Here is a 17,161-nt window from a genome sequence, read left to right as displayed (position 1 = left end):
GGCGAGAATTTTAGAATATAATTTTATATCTGAGTTAATCAAAGATATCGGTCTATAATTCTGACATAAAGTAGGGTCTTTACTTGGTTTTAAAATGGTGATGATATCTGCTTCTAAAAATTCAGCTAGACACAACCCGGTGTCCATAAAGAAGTTAAAGGTTTTGAGTAATGCTAGTTCTAAGGTTTCACTAAAAGTTTTGTAAAAATGACCCGTATACCCATCCGGGCCCAGAGCTTTGTTTCTTTTAAGCTGAGCTATAGCAGTTTTCAACTCTTCCAAGGAGATTGGAGAGCGTAGCATTACCTTTACCTCTTCATTTATTTTAGGGAGTTGTAATGTATCTAAGAGAGCACTTATTTCTTCAGCTATATAGTTTGGTGTAAAAGGTTCGAAACAAGTCTCCGATATCTCCAGGAGATGTTGCAGTTTTGCCCTCCAGTGAGATTGAGGATATAGCACGTTGTGCTTGCCTTAATCTGAGCTTAGATGCCAACATAGTGTTGGCTTTGTTGCTAAGATAATAATAGGTTTGCTTAAGCCTTAATAAGGTTTTTTGTACCTTAATGAGTTCCAGCCTATTGAGTTCCTCTTTCAGGAGTTTGAGCTGTTTCGCGTCTTGTACTGAGGGGTTTGACTTTAGGAAGAAAGTTTGACGCCTAAACTCGCACGTGAGCTCCGCGAGCGATCTACCTTGATTTTTCCTGGATATAGTAGCTTTATTAATTAGAATCCCTATTAGATAAGCTTTAAGAGAGGCCCATACATATTGAATGTCAGTTTGTTTTTCATTGTTATTCTGTATAAATTCTTGTAAATTATTTTTAGTTTCCTGCAGCGTTTGGGGGTTTGATATCAACCACGCTTCGTATCTCCATTTTTTAGGAGCAGAAGTATGGGCGGAAGAGAAGGAAACAATCACGGGGTCATGATCAGACCAGGCGATTACTTCTATTTTGGAAGAATGTATTTCATTAAGAGTGTGCGCCTCGACAAATATATAGTCTAATCTAGAGAACATCCTATGGGCACCAGAATAAAAAGTAAAATCATTGTCCGAAGGATGTTTAGCTCTCCAAACATCATATAGGCTGTATTGTGCCACCAGATTCCTAAATGCGTTTGATAGTGAATTGGTTGCTCTATCTGGAGTCGGTCTGATAGTCCCTTTTCTGTCTTTTAGGGGGTCTAATACAAGGTTAAAATCCCCACCTATTATTAAAGTACCCTGTCTGAGCGTGGCAACTAGCTTAAAAACGCGCTTTAGAAAAGGTATTTGTCTAGAGTTCGGGGCATAGAGATTTACCAAGGTATATTTTTCATTCATTTATTTTACAGATAGAGATAATAAACCTAGCCTCTGGGTCTATCTCAACATGTATATTTTCCACTTGAAGAGTGTCTTTGAAAAGGATGGCAACTCCTCTAGACTTAGTGACATAGGAAGCCTCTAATTTATTTGAGAAACTTTTGAAGGAGAATGGGATACCTGGGAACTGATCCAGTGAGTCTCCTGCAGAAAGACCACATTAGCTTTAAGTTTTCTGATATTGGTGCATAGAAGGCTTCTCTTGGTCGGAGAATTAAGGCCTTGTACATTATGGGTGATCACTTTCAATTCCATATTGAGGAGAGGGGGGAGAGAAGAGAGAGAAAAAAAAAAGGTGGGGGGGTTTGAGGGGGAGGTGAGGAGGACCAAGGGAGAAGAGGGGAAAGGAAAATGTACAGTTGTACTGAAATCTATATACAAATCTGGATGTAGTTTGTATGTATAACTCAATAGCAGAATTCACTGCATTAAAAAAGCAATAGGCAGAATTTTAACAAATAAACATACTGTATCAAAGCAGGACCAGAGTTTTTATTTTTATAGAGTCTGGGTGCACTGAAAGCTAAGAAGGGGAAAAGAATAATAATTAAAACTTGAGGGGGGAATTGGGGGATATTCAGCGGGTAAGCACCGCTATGAGTAAGGGATTTTAATATTTAATATAATAATGCTTAGAATTATAGGTTATAATGATAAAGCAATGGTCACCTCCTAAAATAAGGGGGGGGGGGCGGGGCAGCCAATTTGTAACTCTAACAGACAACAAAACTTTGGGCTCAGAGTTAACCGTTCATAAATAAAAGTCTGGTTAGTCTCCGGCTCTAACTGCAATGAACTAAGGCAAAACTTTATAAATGTTAATCCATACCTCATCTAACGTAGACCTGAAATATGATTGAGAGCAAGTTATAAACACATGAGCTGAGAAAATAAAACAGCTTATTAAGAAATAAAGCAAGAGCAATCAGTCAAACATAATAATAATAGAACATTAACAACCATCTTACCAATCATATTTTCTAGTTGTATTCACATGAAAGTTTTGTTATAGATAGGGACACCCTACCTGTATTTATATCTTTAGCAGGAGCTAGGGTAGGAGTTGTGAAGAACCCATGTTAGTTACTTAATTATTTAGGTAATATCCATATAATTGCACACTTTGGAATAGGAGGAATACGTAAATGTAGGCGTTAAATGCCAATGTGGTAGCAAACTTCGATATCAACACTCTGTGGGGCATATCAGACCATTATGTCTAGGTTACTATGATCTCGCACAAGGGCACATACTTATAGCAGTCTAAATACAAGACCTATTAGATAATGGATATATAGCATCTGAGCGGAACAAAAGAATGACTGGTCTTAGATGAGAATAGCGTTCACAGTGTTAAAATGTATATCTACACAAAGCACTCACATGTTCAACAACCAGTTTCAGGAGTTAATAATTTCTATGTGGATATACAGTTATAGAATACTAGTAGATAGTATAGCATAGATATAGCCTGATATGAAAAGGATATCATTAATAGGAAGCATTTATCTTTAGATTAGAGATACAATGATCAAAGCCTCAGTATTTTGAAATCAGCTTTCTAATATTAGAATGTAGGATATAAAGTCTCTGTACCAGTGCAGAACCAGTCCTGTATGGAAAAAGTAGTATCAATAGAAAAAGTTTGCTCTTAGATTGGAGGGGAAATAAGTAAGACCCTAGCAATTTTGCAGACAGTTTACAACCACTATGACATACAATATATAGTCTTTAAGTTAGCTTGAGATTATACCTGTGAGTAAGGAATAAGAATAGTGAGAAACTTTACATTCAGGATGTCCCGAAAATATTAGGGATTAAATATTATGAAGGCTCTCTTTTTCCAATGTACTATATAATTTGGATAACATATACTCAGTACATATCAATTGTCAAGTCTGCAGGGTGTGTTTTGTGTAGTAATAGTATTTACTTATCATGCTGGGTAGTGTTCCGCCTCTTTGAGGCGGGTGAAGATCTTCTGGGCTTGGGGCTCCAGTCTGATGCTTCTATTCTCAGGGAGGTGGATTCAGCATTTGTGGAGCTAGCAGTAGGAGAGTCTTTTTGGGTGGTGTTTAGCTCTGGACGAACAGGAGGTGTGACTTGGGAGCTCTGGAGAAGGTTTAGCCTGTTAAGAAGCTCCATTCCTTGTTTCAGGTTAGATATAGTGTAAGAGAGTCCATCATGTTGGAAAAATACCCGTACTGGAAATCCCCATCTATATTTAATAGAATTTTTGAGAAGGCAGTGGGTGATAGGCTGAAATGATCTTCTCTTTGAGAGTGTGTGGGATGATAGGTCGGGGAAGAACTGCAATTCTTTATAAGGGTCTGGAAGTCTGGAAGGTCCTTATTCATGAAGGCAGCCTTAAGGATTTTTTCTTTGAAAGTGTAATGGTGTAGCTTCACAACAATATCCCTAGGCTGTGCCTGATTTGAATTTCTTGGTCGGACTGCTCTATGGGCTCTGTCAATTTTTGCTTCTTGATCCTGTGGGGAGCCAACCAGCTCTACAAACAACTTTTCTAGATATTTAATAAGATCAGCATTCGTAACACTTTCGGGGATACCTTTAAGGCGCACGTTGTTGCGCCTAGATCTATCTTCAAGGTCTGCTAGTTTTACTTCAAGGTCTGAGATCATTTCTGCTAATGACTGTGAGTATGCGAGAAGATTGGAATGATCCGTTGCAAGGTCTTCATGTTTATGTTCTAGCGTATCAGTTCTATCCCCCAGTGAAGATATTTCCCTTTTAAGATCAGCAACAGATGTTCTGATTTCCTGTTTTAAGGAGGTATGGTGAGAGTCTATTTTGGCTGACAGAGAGTTTATAAGTTCTTTGAGAGTAGCATTCTCTGCGCTATAGATAGAATTTTTTCCAGGGGGGTGTGTCTCTTCCTCTCCTTGGCCAGACGGGGAGTCTCTAGAGTCTTCGTCTGATAGTTCTCTTTCCAACAAAAATTTACTGTGGAAGTGATCCGCCACAGTTCTTTTTGGACCTTCGTTATGTTTGCTGATCGTTTTTTTCCTGTTAGAATGAGACATGTTTTATGGTTTAATTGCTCTGTGTAGACAAAAGAGTGGTGAGGCACTTCGTTAAGGGTTAGAAGTACTGTAATGTAGCTTTTGTACACTTCTCCTCGGGGAGGTTGCCCTCACAGGGCGATCATGGGAAAAGAATATAGGGATATGACCTGCTGCCACAGCTGACAGCAGGAAAAGGGGGAGGAGAGTGTATTATTAGCCAGGAAGGAAGGTTGAGAAAAGTCTCTGCAATATTCCAGAAGTAACTTAGCCCCTTTGTTATTTCTTTGTTTTTAGAGCAGAATGAATAGGTGCTCAGGCTAAAAAGAAATGCACCTTCACCTAGCTTTTAAAGTCAACAATCAGATGAATGTGCGAGAATATTTAGCTAGGGAGCCTTGGCTATGTTTCTGTGGGATAGCTTAAAGCTGTACCAAGTTCCTTATGTAAGATATTTATGAGCTAAATTTCCAACGTTGCAAAGTAAAGATGAGCAGCTGTATGCTGAGAAAAATAAAAGTTCATCAAAGACAGTCCTGCACTTATATCTCTGTCAGTCTGCAATTTCAATAAGTTTATGCAGGGGATAGGCAATTTGGATGATTCTGGATAGAATTAAGAGAATGTTTGATTTGGTCTGAATCAGTGACAGCATTCATCAGAGTGTATAAACCTATTGCTGCATGCAGAATGAATGGCTTAAGGTAAATCTCCCTTTACTGTGAAACTAGCACCAGATGCACATTAATATAGCTGTTAGGGAGGGTAACAATGGTTCCTGTACTTATGTCTCAATCAGCCTGAATGTTCAGTAGGTTTATGCAGAGAATAGGTGCCTTGGCTAGTTCTGAATCAAAGCAGATATACCTGTGTTTATATTCTGTAGTCTATGAAACCAAAAGCAATTCTTAATCTGCAATGTCAGCTGGGTACATGGAAGCAGATTTTACATAGTCACTATCAGCACTATCGTTCAGCAGAGTCTGTAATTTTATTACTATGTGCAGGATAAATGGTGTGAAATAGGTCTCCTCTTATCGCCAGCCCAGGACTAGAAGAGCATTGATATAGATGTTAGTGAGGGTAATACTGTGATTCCTTACCTCCCTTTTGTCTCTTCTTCAGATCGTGGAATGTGTGCTGAATGAAGATAGGCTTATTCCCAACAGATCTGATGCTAGGTACAAAGCTGATTCTAAGAGGTAAGTGTCCCAATACTAGATCAAGATGATTAGATAGTCAGAGCAGGGATCGTTACAACTTGGGATAATCTTGAATCATATAATTGAGCATTTGTTAATGTAACGTGGCCCTGTGTTTTTAGTACAATATCAGATAGGTTCAAAAGTGTGGTGCGACTCACAGTAGTAGGTTCTTACCCTCCTCACTGGCTACTAGATGCAGATCGGCACCGGTTCACTCCGCCCAAGATCTACAGGTGCAAAAGGTCAGGCCGCAAGATGGCGAAGGTTCGGGCCAAAAGGTAAGTGGCGCAAGACAGCTCTCCAGTCTCCTCCAAAGGCCTACATAAGTCCCGTCCGGAACTGGGCTGACACCCGAAGCAAGCTGCCTCACAAGAGAAAAGGTAGGACCCAAGAAGAGGTTAATCCTTTAAACTGGCGGTTAGTTCAGATTTCCTCTCAGAGTCTTATATGCGGCAGTAAGCTGCTGCTCCGGAGCGGAGCCCCGACCCTCCGGGCAGCAGTGGTGCACAATCAAGGGGACAGTTGGCAATCAGTCCGGAGCCTAGTAGTGGCTGTCAAACTGCTAGTTGTATTTACCGCCTGGTATTGTAAGGTAGTTCCCCAATATCCGATCAGTGCTGGTTTAAAGTGCACAGGTTCTTCTTCGCCCAGATATTAAAATCACTCAAACACACTTATCAACCTCCAGTAAATAGACTGTAAGTTGAACTTATGAGAGACAAACTAATATTTATAAAAAAACAACAACTTATTTATGCCTAAAGTGTAAAGGTAAGAGAGAGCTCCTTCCAAGAACGTCTCTCCAGCTTGACGGCTAGCTCCGCCCCCATTTTAGTTCTTTTTGACAGACTTTGAATTTTACGAGAGAAAAATTAATGATGGCGCCACTATAAATTATTACTTAGAGTCTTATCACCATCTATGATCAGGACAAATTGGCCTAACAATATATATTATTCACCTGCGGTGTGGTGCTTAGTATCAGAGTTACATTTAACTTAAATTCAATATAGAATTGAATACAAGGATACTAGAATAGCACTCCTAAGACTCTGTAAACAAATTAGAACGGAGAACTTGATAAATCACTTGAATTTAAAAAGTATTAATCTTTATTAGAACATAATTAAAATAATGGGTATAGTTAAAACTAAAATGTTAGCCGAAAAATGGTGATGATTTACATCTAATTATTAGTGGGTTGGTGATGGTAGTTGGAATAATGTAGGCTCAAATTGAGTACAAATACTAATTCCTTGTTGGTGGCAGGATATGAGAACTTATATGTCAAAAGATGACAATAAAATAACACCCAATATATTAATTCCAAATTATATCTTGGTTGTAATGGGATATTGTCACTCTCTAATCACCATTATTGATATGGGACCTAAATAATGTCAGTTCTAATATATAACATAATAATATCAATATTAAGTTGAATTGTTCTTTATTATCGATTGTTGAACAATATATCAAAGTATTATATTATCTGGATGATGTATATACCAATAACAGCTTGCCACCAATTACTGTTATATTATAAGGATAGTTTATGAGTACAAAATTTATTAGCAGTTTATGTGTATTGCAACATGTTAAGTGTATACTTTATGTTATTTTCGCAGTGGTCCTCTTGTCACTGAGTCTCTGGGTGTTTATCAAGGTAGGGTACTAATTATAGTGCTTAGGTTCATATATCTGACCACCTATGATAGGGTAGTATTTGTTGCTGATACCCTCACTCAGGATTCAGAGGTGACAAGCTGTGTTAATGAATCACTCTTGTCTAATATTACAGTAAAAAGTGCCAGTCCACTTAAATGAAAAATAAAAAATAATAAATAAAGATTTAGCTGATATTGGTAATTATTACCAGCTGGATAGTAAAACATATGCTATGTTCATATCATAGTGTATATTGATATATTATACAGATTTGCTGTTAGATTATTAAGGGTTAATGGGCTGGAATATCTATCTCTGCACGAGTCCTGCTGAGCGTCAGTGCTAAAAACAAGCGTGTTGTTATATGACAGCCTATTATATATCAGGTGGAAACCGGTACACACTCTCACGTAAATTATACAGGTAACATTCAATAAATATGCGATCTGAGAAGGTATCGATACAAGTCCCAATCGTCACTTTTGTTAAATAAAGTACTAGAGCGTGTCGGTCCACTTATTATAGAAATTATGTACTAGCTGATGTTACCAACTATTGATAGCTTAATAATAAACACACGCTTGATAATAACATTTGGTCTTATTATGTATTTCACAAGATTGCTCTTATATTGTTGTGAGGCCAATAAGTTATAATATCGGTTTATGCACTCATTTGACTCGGCATCAATATCTGTATAATGCGTAATAAGGTATTACTCTCCGTTTTTTTGTAAACAGGAGACCTTATGGGTATTGCGTTAATTAGACACACAACTTCATATCAGGATATCTTTCAAAGTAAGTGTAACCACTAGCCCCTGAACTACTACCAGGCACCAATAGTACCCACAATTTTACGGCTAACAAGTTTATATAAAAGCACTATTGAGCTCCCATTAGCTCACTCCCTCCCTGACATGTTTCGCCGGGTTCCCGGCTTTTTCAAAGGCGAGGCGCCGCAACTGCGGCGGCTTTTTGTGACTATCGGTCCACCTCTGTGTTAGGATATGGCCAATCAGTGCCCTGGAATATCGGGCTTACTACTGACAGACAGTTATGGTAATTGACGTGAGGATCGTCAAATAGTGGATTAAGAATTCAGTTACATTGTGGGTGATAAATATGTAAAAAATAATATACATATAGTAACAATTGTTTGGCTGCAATTAAAGGAAGAAAATTAACCAGTGCATGTAAAATTAAACAAAATTAACTTGGGTGACAAAGTGTGACAAGTGAAAAAAAGTAAAAAAGAAACACCAACAGTGCTACGTATGGTGAAATGTTATATTATGAATTTATGTATTATACAATAAATGTGTCCACATTATCAAGGGTGAATGTGATTTGGAAATACATTAATGACAAAAAGCATTCTACATACAAATAAATGTACATAAATAGTGGAATAAAATAAGCATATAATTTATATAAAATTAATTATAATTATTATTTTCTGTGCATTTATTTAGAATGAATGTGAATCTAAAGTGCTAATTTATTTCTTTGTTATCTAAAAATAATCAAAAAGTTTGTGTACCTTTATGAGTGTAGTGTGTAACTTCCTTTTTATGGAGTACTAATTGATATTGTGATTTACATGGAATTAATATTGAATATATTATGCCTCATATTTATTAGGTCTAAAAAGTGACCTACTTTATACATAAAAATATCAACTTGTTTTTATTAATTTATACAGCTTTCAATAATATCCCTTAGTGTTACTGTGTGTTTAAACTGATTTTTTACAGTATGTTGATTTCATATTTACAAATATGAAAAGAAGTCATTGTGTTCATTTAATCCATTAGGATATACCAAATTTAATAAATATATCCACCGACTTTCCATTCGTAGGAAAAGATTCTCAATGTCTCCTCCTCTAATTCCTAGTCTTACTCTCTGAATTCCAAAGCATTGGAATTCTGTGGTGCTAGATTTATGGAATTTGAGGTAGTGGGATGCAACTGTCGTTAGGATTTTCTTAGCTTTGCTATCTTTTTCAGCATTCCTAATATTACTTAGGTGTTCCAACATTCTCGTTTTCAATTGACGGCCGGGTAGTCATACCAACATAGGTCTTCTTGCATTTGCATGTAATACCGTATATTAGGCCTTCAGTGTTGCAATTGATGTCACTGGTAATTTTATGCACTTTCCCAAACCTGTCAGAGATAGATTTGAGCGGGAAGAGGTGTTTACAAATTGAACAGTTTCTACATTTGAAGTTGCCCATTGAAATGGGATCAATTTTCCTCCTTTTCAGTTCAAAATGGCCAGGACTGAGTATGTCTTTCAGGTTCTTAGACCTCCTATATCCTAGTTGTATATATTCTGTCACCTACTAAAGACTTCAACACTGGATCAGTCTTTAGAATTCCAAAATGTGTGAATTCCTAAACATTTAGAATTCCTAAACATTTTAGTTTTAACTATACCCATTATTTTAATTATGTTCTAATAAAGATTAATACTTTTTAATTCAAGTGATTTATCAAGTTCTCCGTTCTAATTTGTTTACAGAGACTTTGAATTTTAGCCAATCAGTGCTTACTTCTAGTTAACTCCACGTACATGAGCACAATATTATCTATATTACACACATGAACTAACACCCTCTTGACAGTGAAAACTGTCAAAATGCCATGAGATAAGAGGCAGCATTCAAGGGCTTAGAAATTATTATATGAGCCTACCTAGGTTTATCCATCAACAAAGAAAGAAAAATGCAAATTTTATGATAAAAGTAAACTGGAAAGTTGTTTAAAATTGCATGAATCATAAACGTTTAATTTTGACTTGACTGACCCTTTAATAAAATTCATTAATCTGATTATATACAGTGTTTACACATAAATCACATAAGGAAAAATGCAAATTTAATAGAGTGGGTTTAAATAGAGGGAAAACACTTCCATACACTAATACAAATACAGATATTTCACTAATAATTAAATAGACATTAAACTGAAACAATTTCAGCAGAATGGTTACTACTCAATATGGTATTTTATTTACTTACTTTTCCTGCAGCTGTCTTCAGATCTGTTCCCTTTTGTTAACAATTTACAGATGATAGTTGGTGAAGCTCCATATCTGTACACCGGGCTCTACAATCTTAGCTTAGGTATTCTTGCACCCTAGGACAGAATTGATGCTGCCAGCTTTTACACAGTTGTATCATGCACTTTGGGTTGGCACATACAAGAGAAAGCAGGAAGTTACATTTTTTGCAGTTTTTATTCACAGTTTAAAAATTACGTAACACGTAAAACGTATACTTGAATAATATTGAGATAATGGTTGATGTTGCATAATTATCCCCTAATAAAATAATACAATATAATGAATATAGGTGCTGGCAACCATCAATATCATAGAAATATAATATTAGTAGGGGGCGCCCTTGCTAAACCAAGATTTATAATCAGGAACTGTGTTTAGTAACTAACGAATTGACAGATGTGACCCAATAAATAATCAGCAGTAAAGTATAGATTGTAAAATAATTTTCCTATATAACCATTGTTTGAGTTTCTAATAGGTATTATGCTAAATTAATAGTAATAAGTGATAAATAATAATAAATAATAAAATATAATATGTGACTTAGAGGTAATAGCAAATGTAAAGTAAAAAATAATAAATATAAATAAATATCAATATTATTCTATAACCACACTATTGATATTGCAGCAAAAGATATGTAATAATATAATAGTTAAGATGTATAAACAATAATATATATTTTAAACCAGATCAATAGATGGTTGTTAATATCTAACTGTGACAAAGTCTCTTTGAAGATGGTGGTCTCAAATAACAGATAAATAGTTGATTAGGTTGAGGCAGCTATCTCTAAAGGATTAAGGCCACGATCCAGGATCAATGATCTGCAGACAACAAAGAAAGACAGATGCGCCACATGGCCCAATATTGTTGGATACATTTAGAGTGATAATAAGTGTGTCTGGTACACTCACATGTAGTATAGCACCCCTAGTGGTGCAGAAGGAGCAGTATGGGATCAATAACAGTGACCCAGAAGACTGTCCTCCAGAGGATGTTTGGTAGTCTGTGGATGATAATATAAAACACAAGGGTGCCTATATGGCCTAGTACTGTTTGCACAAACAGGGTATAGTATAGTATATAATGCACTCACATTTGGTGGAGCATCACCCTTGATGCAATAGAGGCAAGATGGGATCAGTATGGTCACCCAGTAGACTTGTTCTCAGGTAGTCAGGAACTTCCAGCAATCCAATGAGACAAAAATGGATATCCAGGAATAATAGAGTATGGCAACAAGTGGTAAGTTTGGACAACTTACTTTATTTAAAATATTAAAATATTTAGCAACGCTTTTCTCAGCCAACTAGTGGCTGTTTCATCAGGCTTAATCTTAGTAATTTTTTCACTTCGGGTCCTTCAAGAAACTATTCACATTCACACAAGCTGTCTCCTCCTCCTCCCCCCCCCCCCCCTGAGGGGTCATCACTTTTGGATTTTTCATCACATTTTCTTATGTATTCCTTACATCTGGAACTCTATAACAAATAATAATATCCATTATCAACGGACATTTTTTTCATGGACACTTTCCATAAGCCGCACCTGCCTTATTTATGTGCACTTTTAGTTTTCATTTTAGGATTGGCCAATCCTTTTATAGTTATGTTATATCTCACAGCGCTCATACAATGTTCCTACTGGCTCCTGGGTAAAAAGGGTACCTAGCTAGCCCTTAGATAAGAGTAATAATAATGTTAGAAAACCTAGGAGCGCCTAACAGAGGCAGAGGAAATAAAATCAACAAAATATAGCTGAGTGTAAACCCTATTAATCATAAATATCTAATAAATAATAGATATAAAAAGTCACTCTGTGACGTACATAATATAAAAAACTCTATTGGCTTAAACAGGGTTAATACAAATTTAATAAATGACAGATTATGTTAAAATCATGGATCCATGATACAATAAATTCGCAAAATACATAAAATAATATCACAAAGTACATAAAGTAATATCATAAAATAATATATTGGCTAAGAGTTCGTCTGGTTGGGGAAATGGTACTCCCTGCGAACAATGTGAAATGTTCAAATAATCAGTGAGAAAAAATGTAAAATCCCTAAAAGTCAAATCGATGTGACAGTGATCAAAAAGCAGTGATCAAAATAAGTGATCAAAAAAGTGATCAAAATAAGTGATCAAAAAGAAAAAATGGGTGAAACGTGGAAAAGTTAGTGAATAAATTATCCCAATATGAAAAAAGACTCGTATCTGTTATATAATCCTCCTTGAGTGTGTCCTCATTAAGTCAGTACAAGGTGTTTATGTGATTTAAGGTGAAGGAATATCCGGTAAACCCTGGGTTCAATCCCTTAATCAAACCTGTAAAAGAAATATGACATAGTGCAATAATGCTAACAAATAAACAAGTAGATAAGAAAAGTGCTCACCAATTTCTGCCAACGCGTTTCGGCCCTAATCTGGGCCTTTTTCAAGACTATACAATGGTGTATAATGGTGGCTCTATTTAAAACTGTTGTTATCCAATCAAAATTATCGGTATTTTGGCGCCAATTCTGTCTATTGTGACCCGGAAGGGATTATATGTATCTTATTTCCCAATCTGAACAAAGTTTTTCATTTGTATAACAACCTTTCAAATCACTTGGGATTAATTATCGGTTGCAATCAATAGTGGCCTAATGCTTTGTTTTTGCCTTTATTTCTATCGCTCGATAGAACCGGAAGTTCCTTGGGCGTATCACGTGTCAATACTAGTTCCGGTTTCGCTCTTTTGTTTTGTTTTGTTTTGAGATGGAAGCAAAACAAAAGAGCGAAACTGGAACTAGTATTGACACGTGATACGCCTAAGGAACTTCCGGTTCTATCGAGCAATAGAAATAAAGGCAAAAACAAAGCATTAGGCCACTATTGATTGCAACCGATAATTAATCCCAAGTGATTTGAAAGGTTGTTATACAAATGAAAAACTTTGTTCAGATTGGGAAATAAAATACATATAATCCCTTCCGGGTCACAATAGACAGAATTGGCCCCAAAATACCGATAATTTTGAATGGATAACAACAGTTTTAAATAGAGCCACCATTATACACCATTTTATAGTCTTGAAAAAGGCCCAGATTAGGGCCGAAACATGTTGGCAGAAATTGGTGAGCACTTTTCTTATCTACTTGTTTATTTGTTAGCATTATTGCACTATGTCATATTTCTTTTACAGGTTTGATTAAGGGATTGAACCCAGGGTTTACCGGATATCCCTTCACCTTAAATCACATAAACACCTTGTACTGACTTAATGAGGACACACTCAAGGAGGATTATATAACAGATACGAGTCTTTTTTCATATTGGGATAATTTATTCACTAACGTTTCCACGTTTCACCCATTTTTTCTTTTTGATCACTTATTTTGATCACTTTTTGATCACTTATTTTGATCACTGCTTTTTGATCACTGTCACATCGATTTGACTTTTAGGGATTTTACATTTTTTCTCACTGATTATTTGAACATTTCACATTGTTCGCAGGGAGTACCATTTCCCCAACCAGACGAACTCTTAGCCAATATATTATTTTATGATATTACTTTATGTACTTTGTGATATTATTTTATGTATTTTGTGAATTTATTGTACCATGGATCCATGATTTTAACATAATCTGTCATTTATTAAATTTGTATTAACTCTGTTTAAGCCAATAGAGTTTTTTATATTATGTACGTCACAGAGTGACTTTTTATATCTATTATTTATTAGATATTTATGATTAATAGGGTTTACACTCAGCTATATTTTGTTGATTTTATTTCTTCGGCCTCTGTTAGGCGCTCCTAGGTTTTCTAACATTATTATTAATCCTTTTATAGTTCCTTTGCGTAGCTGGCTAAGGATATTCTATGTTAGCGATACTTAGGCCTAGATTTAGAGTTTGGCGGTAGCCGTGAAAACCAGCGTTAGAGGCTCCTAACGCTGGTTTTAGGCTACCGCCGGTATTTGAAGTCAGTCAGGAAAGGGTCTAACGCTCACTTTTCAGCCGCGACTTTTCCATACCGCAGATCCCCTTACGTCAATTGCGCATCCTATCTTTTCAATGGGATCTTTCTAACTCCGGTATTTAGAGTCGTGTCTGAAGTGAGCGTTAGAAATCTAACGACAAAACTCCAGCCGCAGAAAAAAGTCAGTAGTTAAGAGCTAACACTGGTTCATAAAGCTCTTAACTACTGTGCTCTAAAGTACACTAACACCCATAACCTACCTATGTACCCCTAAACCGAGGCCCCCCCACATCGCCGCCACTATATAAACATTTTTAACCCCTAATCTTCCGCTCCGTACACTGCCGCCAACTACGTTATCCCTATGTACCCCTAATCTGCTGCCCCTAACACCGCCGACCCCTATATTATATTTATTAACCTCTAATCTGCCACCCCCACTATCGCTGACCCCTGCATATTATTATTAACCCCTAATCTGCCGTCCGCACGCCGCTGCCACCTACATTATAGCTATGTACCCCTAATCTGCTGCCCCTAACACCGCCGACCCCTATATTATATTTATTAACCCCTAATCTGCCCCCCTCAACGTCGCCTCCACCTGCCTACACTTATTAACCCCTAATCTGCCGAGCGGACCTCACCGCTACTATAATAAAGTTATTAACCCCTAATCCGCCTCACTCCCGCCTCAATAACCCTATAATAAATAGTATTAACCCCTAATCTGCCCTCCCTAACATCATCGACACCTAACTTCAAGTATTAACCCCTAATCTGCCGATCGGAGCTCACCGCTACTCTAATAAATTTTTTAACCCCTAAAGCTAATTCTAACCCTAACCCCAACACCCCCCTAAGTTAAATATAATTTTATTCTAACTAAATAAATTAACTCTTATTAAATAAATTATTCCTATTTAAATCTAAATACTTACCTGTAAAATAAACCCTAATATAGCTACAACATAAATTATAATTATATTATAGCTATTTTAGGATTAATATTTATTTTACAGGCAACTTTGTATTTATTTTAACCAGGTACAATAGCTATTAAATAGTTAAGAACTATTTAATAGCTAAAATAGTTAAAATAATTACAAAATTACCTGTAAAATAAATCCTAACCTAAGTTACAATTAAACCTAACACTACACTATCAATAAATTAATTAAATACAATACCTACAATTATCTAAAATTAAACCTAACACTACACTATCAATAAATTAAGTAAATACAATTCCTACAAATAAATACAATTAAATAAACTAACTAAAGTACAAAAAATAAAAAAGAACTAAGTTACAAAAAGTAAAAAAATATTTACAAACATTAGAAAAATATTACAACAATTTTAAACTAATTACACCTACTCTAAGCCCCCTAATAAAATAACAAAGACCCCCAAAATAAAAAAATGCCCTACCCTATTCTAAATTACAAAAGTTCAAAGCTCTTTTATCTTACCAGCCCTTAACAGGGCCCTTTGCGGGGCATGCCCCAAAGAATTCAGCACTTTTGCCTGTAAAAAAACACATACAATACCCCCCCAACATTACAACCCACCACCCACATACCCCTAATCTAACCCAAACCCCCCTTAAATAAACCTAACACTAAGCCCCTGAAGATCTTCCTACCTTATCTTCACCTCACCGGGTATCACCGATCCGTCCTGGCTCCAAAATCTTCATCCAACCCAAGCGGGGGCTAGACATCCATCATCCGTCAGCTGAAGAGGTCCAGAAGAGGCTCCAAAATCTTCATCCTATCAGGGAAGAAGAGGCGATCCAGACCGGCAACCATCTTGATCCAAGCGGCATCTTCTATCTTCATCCAATGAGGACCGGCTCCATCGTGAAGACCTCCAGCGCGGATCAACCTTCTTCCGACGACGTCCAACTGAAGAATGACGGTTCCTTTAAGGGACGTCATCCAAGATGGCGTCCCTCGAATTCCGATTGGCTGATAGTATTCTATCAGCCAATCGGTATTAAGGTAGGAAAATTCTGATTGGCTGATGGAATCAGCCAATCAGAATCAAGTTCAATCTGATTGGCTGATCCGATCAGCCAATCAGATTGAGCTTGCATTCTATTGGCTGATCAGAACAGCCAATAGAATGCGAGCTCAATCTGATTGGCTGATCGGATCAGCCAATCGGATTGAACTTGAATCTGATTGGCTGATTCCATCAGCCAATCAGAATTTTCCTACCTTAATTCCGATTGGCTGATAGAATCCTATCAGCCAATCGGAATTCGAGGGACGCCATCTTGGGTGACGTCCCTTAAAGGAACCGTCATTCTTCAGTTGGACGTCGTCGGAAGAAGATTGATCCGTGCTGGATGTCTTCACGATGGAGCCGGTCCTCATCGGATGAAGATAGAAGATGCCGCTTGGATCAAGATGGTTGCCGGTCTGGATCGCCTCTTCTTCCCGGATAGGATGAAGATTTTGGAGCCTCTTCTGGACCTCTTCAGCCGACGGATGATGGATGTCTAGCCCCCGCTTGGGTTGGATGAAGATTTTGGAGCCAGGACAGATCGGTGATACCCGGTGAGATGAAGATAAGGTAGGAAGATCTTCAGGGGCTTAGTGTTAGGTTTATTTAAGGGGGGTTTGGGTTAGATTAGGGGTATGTGGGTGGTGGGTTGTAATGTTGGGGGGGGGTATTGTATGTTTTTTTTTACAGGCAAAAGAGCTGAATTCTTTGGGGCATGCCCCGCAAAGGGCCCTGCTCAGGGCTGGTAAGGTAAAAGAGCTTTGAACTTTTGTAATTTAGAATAGGGTAGGGCATTTTTTTATTTTGGGGGGCTTTGTTATTTTATTAGGGGG

This window comes from Bombina bombina, chromosome 4 (assembly GCF_027579735.1).
Source record: "Bombina bombina isolate aBomBom1 chromosome 4, aBomBom1.pri, whole genome shotgun sequence".
NCBI classification, from domain to species: Eukaryota; Metazoa; Chordata; class Amphibia; order Anura; family Bombinatoridae; genus Bombina; species Bombina bombina.
Note: the sequence above shows the minus strand (reverse complement) of the source record.